We start from the raw sequence: 7,181 nt of genomic DNA on the forward strand, positions 1-7,181 counted from the left end.
TGGAGAGCTTAGGTGATGATGTGTACATGTCCAGCTGCTCAACCGCCACGGCCGAGGTTTAAAGTGGAACTGTAACGACCCAAATTCACTAATAAGGCTTAAGGGCCTTGGTTAGAATGCCGGGAGGGCATGATGGGAATTATGTGTGATTATTGTGATTAAGATGCATGATTATGATTTTAAGCATGTTATATGACTATGTGAATTATATTATGTGATAACTATGATGTGTGAATCGTACCACGTGGGTGCTGTGATACCAATGTGATGCACGTGCCGAGACGGTCCTAGAAGGCTAGATATTGGTAACTAGTAACTTGGTAACCTGTGTAACTACTAGTAACCTTAGGGAGCAACAAGTTTTATGGGGAAAGTGGTAGAATTGCAAAGCTGGTGAAAAGACAAGTATGGCCTTGAGGTTTAGTTAGGAAGGGGTATTAGTGGAAGGGTAGAACAGTCATTTGGTAGGATATATGATCATTAGCTGAAGAGAAAATATGATATACGTATAACATTTTGGGAGTTGGTTTATGCTGAATATTGGAGACCTAGAAGTAGAACAAAAGAAAGAAGGAAAAGGGAAGCTGAACGCTAGCTCTTGGAAGGAGAATCAGAGGGGTGATTGAAGCTATCAATCAAGCTTAGGCCAAGAAAACTCAGAGGTAAGGAGTTGGTCCCTGTTTTGTTAAGTTCTGAATTTGGTTTTTGAGAGAATTGAGAGATAGCCATGGTTTGTCTTGCATGGAATTCAGCTGGTTTGTTAAGGTGGAATTCAGCTCAAGCTTGGATTGGAGGAAGCTCAGGTCGAATTTCTGATTGAGGTAAGGGTATTAAGTATGTTTGCAATTTCGTAGCTGTTATAGTTTAAGGATTTAGAGGACCGGTTTGTGTTTTTCTCAAGTTTTAGATTAAGTGTTAGAGTCTGAATTTAAGTGTGAATTATGTGGGTAATTGTGTAGTTGAGCTGGGTTATAGTGTTTAAAGGTTGTTGGTTGGTCTATGTGGGGTCTTAAATAAGTTTTGGGGCTTGGGTATGAAGTTGGGAGGATTTTGAGTGATTTGGGTTCGGGGAAAACGCAGGGGAAAAACCCAGAATTCTGGGCTCGCGAAGGAGCGCCACGGCGCTGTTCTAGTGCGCCGCGGCGCAAGGCTGTTTCTGGGTGTGATGGGGTTTCTGACTTGCTGGGCGCCGCGGCCCTACAGGGCTGCGCCACGGCGCTAGGCCAATTTCAGGATGTTGGAATTTGTAATTTTAAGCTTTTGCTCCGGGGGTTCGGGGAATGTCTTCGATGCGTCGTTTTAGGGTTTTGGGGGTTCCGAGAGTATGGGATTGGCTCTGGGGAGGTATCTTTGGATTTATTAGTGACAAAATATGTTTCATTTGTGTTGTGATTAGGACTTTGGAGAGGCTCGGGGTAGAGGACTGTGCTCGTGGCTTCGTGGCAGCGGAAATCAGTAAATTGTAAGGTAAGAAAACTGCGCCCGAATGTATGGTTGTGAATGGGACTAAGTGTTCCCGAAAGTTGTATTGTGTCATCGTTGGTATTATGCCAAGGGACACGTATAAGCGGTCTAAGAGTACCGTTCATGATTTTAGCGCTCGGAGCGCGAATTGGCCACTGGGCGCCGGAATTAATAGGATAACAGAGGGAGCTGCCTGTGAGCGTTAGCCCTGGTTATCGTCTGTGCATTATGTATTTGAGCTGAGATGCTTAATATATGAAATACTTGATTGATGACATACTTGAGTTGATAAGATGCTATATGTGTAATTGATTTGTTGCTTGTTGTTCATGCTCTGTTGTTGCTGTGTTTTCTTGCTGGGCCTTGGCTCACGGGTGCTTCGTGGTGCAGGTAAGGGCAAGGGCAAGCTGGACCAGGCCTGAGGTGGAGAGCTCCGGGGTGTGATGTACATAGCCAGCCGTTCGATCACCACGGTCGAGGAGTGTGTCAGGACAGAGATTACCTAACAGCTCGTTTTTGCCTTAGTATGGCCAGTCAATGTATTTAAACTTTGTAACTTTTGTATATGGCTTTTAAACTGTCAATTTTGGGATCCCCTGTACATAAACAATGTTCAGTAATGAAAACGTAACTTTTGAGACCAAAATACTTTTAACCCTAGTTCCTCTACTATTCCAGTAACACGCTTTTACTTTAATGACTTGATTAGCAAGTCTGGCACTTTATAAACACACAGTGTAACGGTCTTGGCTATCTAGGGCGTTACAGGAATGGCCACCGCTTAGAACGGCCTGTTGTAAATATTTTTCTGTAATAGACTCTGAAACTATATTTTTGGGATCCCAATATATATACTAAACGTTCTAGGGAAACGTTACATGTTAACCAAAATGTTTAATCCCTAAACCGCTAATCACACTTAGTTACACGTTTTTGGCCAAATGACTCGATTAGCGAGTTTAGCACTGTTTACAAGGCACACCGTAACAGTCCCTGGAGTTGGAGCGTTACAACTTGGTATCAGAGCGAACCAAGGTTTATGGTTCCTGAAGACAAGCTGGGCATGTACACTCATCACTGAAGATAGCTTCACTCACGGAATGGTAACTATTACTGTAGCTATGTGCATATCTGTTTAAATAAACTGTGAATGCTTTACCTGCACATTGTATTAGGGAGCATGAGATTCTGATAGAGCCTGGCTCATGACTATATGATTATATGCTCCGTGAATATATATATGACTGTGATCATATGATTGCCTGCTCCATGAATATATAATTGTGATATTTGCATGCTGGAGTTGAGGCATGGTTTAAGTGTTGGAAGAGCAGGGATTACGAGTATGTATGAATGCCATGGGCATGTTTGTAGCACTGCAAGTGGTTTATGATTGTGGTGTGGTACGATTTATCTCGTGGGGGAGAAGCCCTTGATATGCTTATTAAGATTAATAGGTCAAGTTTTTGGCTGCGGATTTGATCAGCAGGTTTATGTTCAAGGCAGATTATGAGGCCTGGTGATAATTATACAGGGGCTGGGAGTTACAGCCAGGGTATCAGTTCTTCGTCTGCATCTATGAATGTTCAGCAGACGCTTAGAGATTTGCAACTAAGATTGCAGAGGCAGGAGGAAGATATCAGGTATCTGAAGCAACAGCAGAGTCTGTTGGGTAGTACTCCTTCCTTTGCTATGCCAGGGGTGGCATCAGTTTCAGCTCAGCCTAGGGATGAGAATAGATGGGAATTCCTCTGTGGAAGATTCTTGAGGTTTTATCCTCCAATCTTTGAGGGAGGCCTTGACCCATTCAGAGCTGAGCAATGGATGTGCATGATCAGTTCCATTCTGGACAGTATGGGGCTGGTAGGTCACGATAGGGTGATCTATGCTACATGTGTATTGAGGGATGATGCCTAGACGTGGTGGGAGGTAGTATCCCAGACACGAGATACAGCGGTGATGGACTGGAAAGGATTTAGGCAGCTGTTTAATGAGAAGTATTATTGTGATGCAGCTAAGACCGCTAAGATGAATGAATTTCTGAGTCTTGTTCAGGGTAATGCATCAGTGACCGAGTATGTTACTAAATTTTTTGGGTTGGCCAAGTTTGCCTTTGATATGGTACCCACAGATATTTCTCGGAAGGAAAGGTTTATTCAGGGGTTAAATCCTGGTATAGCTCGGGGCATTAGAGTTGCCCCAGTGCACGAAGTCTCTACCTATGCTCAGGTGGTAGGGAAGGCTCTTGCTGTTGAGAGCACAGGACATTAGATTTGGCAGCAGTGTGCTGGGGAGCACGAAGCCCAGATAGTGGTATCTCCACTTATTGGAACAAGTAACAAGGAAGGCCGGAAGATATATTTGAAATGCACGCGGTGCAAGAAACGTCATTTGGGAGAATGCCGAGCAAAGGCATGTTTCGCATGTGGTATGGTTGGGCATATTGTGAAGAGGTGCCCTGTGTGAAAGGATGAGAAAAAGGGGATTGACAGCTCGATTCCAACTCGAGTGTTCATTCCAGGGCAAGCGAAGTCTGAGACCGAGACTAGTTCCTCGGGGATGATGGGTCAGTTTTCTAGTTCTGAGTTTTGAGTTATGTTGTTTGGTTTTGGTGCCATGCTGATCCTTTTGTCTGTTGCATATAGAGAGGCATAGAGTTGCTATGTAGGTCACATGGTTATGATGTGATGGGAAATGTAATATGGTATTGGCCACTTAAGAGATAAGTTGAGTTATGGTAAAGACTCATTAGGGATTCTGATAAAGCTGGTTATGACAGGCTTTGGTTTGATCCAGGGTTTGGATTGGTCAAGTAATTAAAGAGTAGTCTTGAATGGCAATGGAAGTGTAGTAATTCTTGGCTTGAGAGTGGAGAGCCTTGTGTTGAATAGTTGGTGTATGGTTCTGTGTGTTTATGAAACTTGTAGCGAGAGCTAGAGTTTTGTGCAGAGGGATGCATGGAACTCTTAGCTAGCGTGGTGAATATCGCTTGGATTGTACCAGTGAGATCAGGACAGACTGGATTAGTCTGTGGGTTCTGATTATGGGTTACCAGATGGTTTGCCAAGACTTCTTATTATAACAGGAAACTAGAGTGGTGATTGGTTTAGTGCCAGAGATGGAATCAGATGTAAATATTATTTTGAGTGGCTCAGTGGAGTTATGAGAATTAAAGGGTTAATTGCTGAGTAAGATGGAATTCTTTAAGGTGGATCTTGGATCTGGTTAGGACCAGTTAGAGATCAGAGAGAAGAAATTATGTAAAGAATTGTGTTGGTATCAGATTAGAGCACTGTGAGTGCTGAATGTATCTTGAGGGCTGGTTTGACGCTTAGTGTTTGTGAGTCAGATGAATAGAGCATTCAAAGGTTTATTTGAATGGGATCTATGATCGTCTTGGACGATGGTATAGTGGTGTTTTCTCTACGGAGAATTGCCAAGAGTGAAGAGTGCCTTGGGGACAGGAGAGTCCATGGATGGTAAAGATATTTCAGGTGCCTTGGGGAAAATGTGCAGGGTCTTTTATGGACCATGATCAGTTAATGGATTATTATGACATCCTAGTGGTAGAGAAGATTGATTGCCTATGCAACATGTTGATTAGAGAATTTGACCAGGACTGGAGTAGAGTTTCTGGTGGACCAGATGGCCAGTTTATTGTTGAGATTATTATCTCAAGTAAGATAAAAGGAAAGATGGTTAAGTGAGCCACAGATGGGTGAGATTGAATGGAAAGCTTTAGCTGGTTTGGCTAGGAGTTGTACAGCGAAAGATATGAATGTGTTATGGTATAAAGATCGGACTGGGGATCCGATGGACATTGAGATTAACTGAGAGATTCTGGATGAATCTCATGCTATTCTTTTATTTGCTTCATTCAGGCATCGTGGAAAGATAACAGAATATGAAAGCATTATAGTGATGGCATGTGATGAAGAGGGATATATTGAGGCATGTGTAAAGTTCTTAATCTGTTAGCAGATCAAGACAGAGTATCAGGAAACAGCAAGGCCATTACAGCCTTTGGGTATCTTATAGTGGGAATAAGAGGGTTTCGCGATGAGTTTCGCGGTGGGATCCCTAGGTTGATGAATCAATATGAATTGGCATGGAGTCATTGTGGACTAGGGGATTGGTAGTCAAAGTGAGTTCATTTTATCAGTAAAGATAAGCAGATAGTACAGCTGATCAGTATTCTTATCTCTTTGTGAAAGGGATAGAGCGCCTTCATGAAACTCAAGGTTTATCTTATTAGATGAAGACTTTATTGTAACTTACAGGTTTTGGAAGGGTTGGAAGGCCATGAGAGCAGAGATAAAACTCAGTGCAGGTTATTACTCTCAGACTGATGGAAAATCAGAGAGAGAGGGTTATCCAATTATTATTTTTTTGGAGGGACATCTTATAAGATGAATGCGTTAATGTATATCTGGATCCTGAGGTGGTTCAGGGGATTAATGAGATTGCTGGAGATTGAAGCTTGGTTGCTTATCTCCCAGAATAAATGGAAATTTTTTACAGAATTGAGAAGCGGGAATGTGGAGTTCCAGGCAAAAGAATGTATCTTCTCTAAGGTATCACCATGGGAAAAGGGGTGAGGAATTAAGACAAATTAAGCCCTAGTTTGTTTCAGCAGTTGGATCCTGATTGGGTCTGAATGTGGCGATTCTGAATCAATTTACCTTTGACACTGAAGTAGACAGTACAGTTGTATACAGTGAGTTATGTGCTTCCATGCAGTGGGCATGGGCCGAAGGAACTTATAAGTTGAGTTATGAGAATCTGAAGGTTAAGGTTAAGTATTCCGGTAAGGAATAGCCAGTACAGATTGTGAAATAAGTAATGAGATTCTATTGAGCAGAATGTACCTTGGGTTAAGGTAAGGCTATGGAAATAGTGAGGTCAAGGAATGACTTAAGGAATTTGCGACAATCATGTGGAATTCTTGTTCCGAGCTGTCGAGTAAATTTCGAGGACGAAATTTCTGTAAGGAGGGGATAGTTGTAATGCCCCAAATTTCCTAATATGGTTTAGAACCTTGATTAGGAGGCCGGGAGGGCCATAATTGTTTTATTATAGTGTTTAATGATTATATGCATGTTTATGTGAATTATATTATTATATGATGGTAAATGCATGCATATGGGAGTATTTATAGTTATGAGGGCATTTTGGTAATTTGGCCTGTTGAGGGCATATTTGTAAATTGGGTGCATATTGTAATTTGTGAATGAGATTTTATTATTATGGAGATATATTCGAGCTATTCGGCATGAGACGATCCTAGATTATGAGTTAGCGGTTTTGTCATAACGGAGTCAATTTTGGGGTAATAGAAATGTTTATTTGATGATAAATTGGGAATATTTGAGATCAGGATGGACTTCTGGAAGTTTTGACTATAATGTCCCCGGGGGTGTTTTCGGGACCCCGAGCCTTAGGTTTTATTTGAGGTTACTTAAGCTTGAAGTAGCTTGTCAGATAAGAACATAAGTTAGAAAATCTCTCTCTTCCTTCCCGATAGCTTATTTTACCATTCGAAGCCTTTTTGAAGGAATCTCGAGTTCTAGGAGTCAGAATCAAGTGAGGGTCGAGGCATAGTGATCCTAGGAAAGATTAGAAGCTTCTAAACCGAAGGATTTAACGGAAAACAACCCAATCAAAGGTAATCTAAGTTTGAAGGTTTTAGTTTCTAAAGTTTTTAAGCTTAGAATTGG

This window comes from Humulus lupulus, chromosome X, assembly GCF_963169125.1.
Source record: "Humulus lupulus chromosome X, drHumLupu1.1, whole genome shotgun sequence".
NCBI lineage: Eukaryota > Viridiplantae > Streptophyta > Magnoliopsida > Rosales > Cannabaceae > Humulus > Humulus lupulus.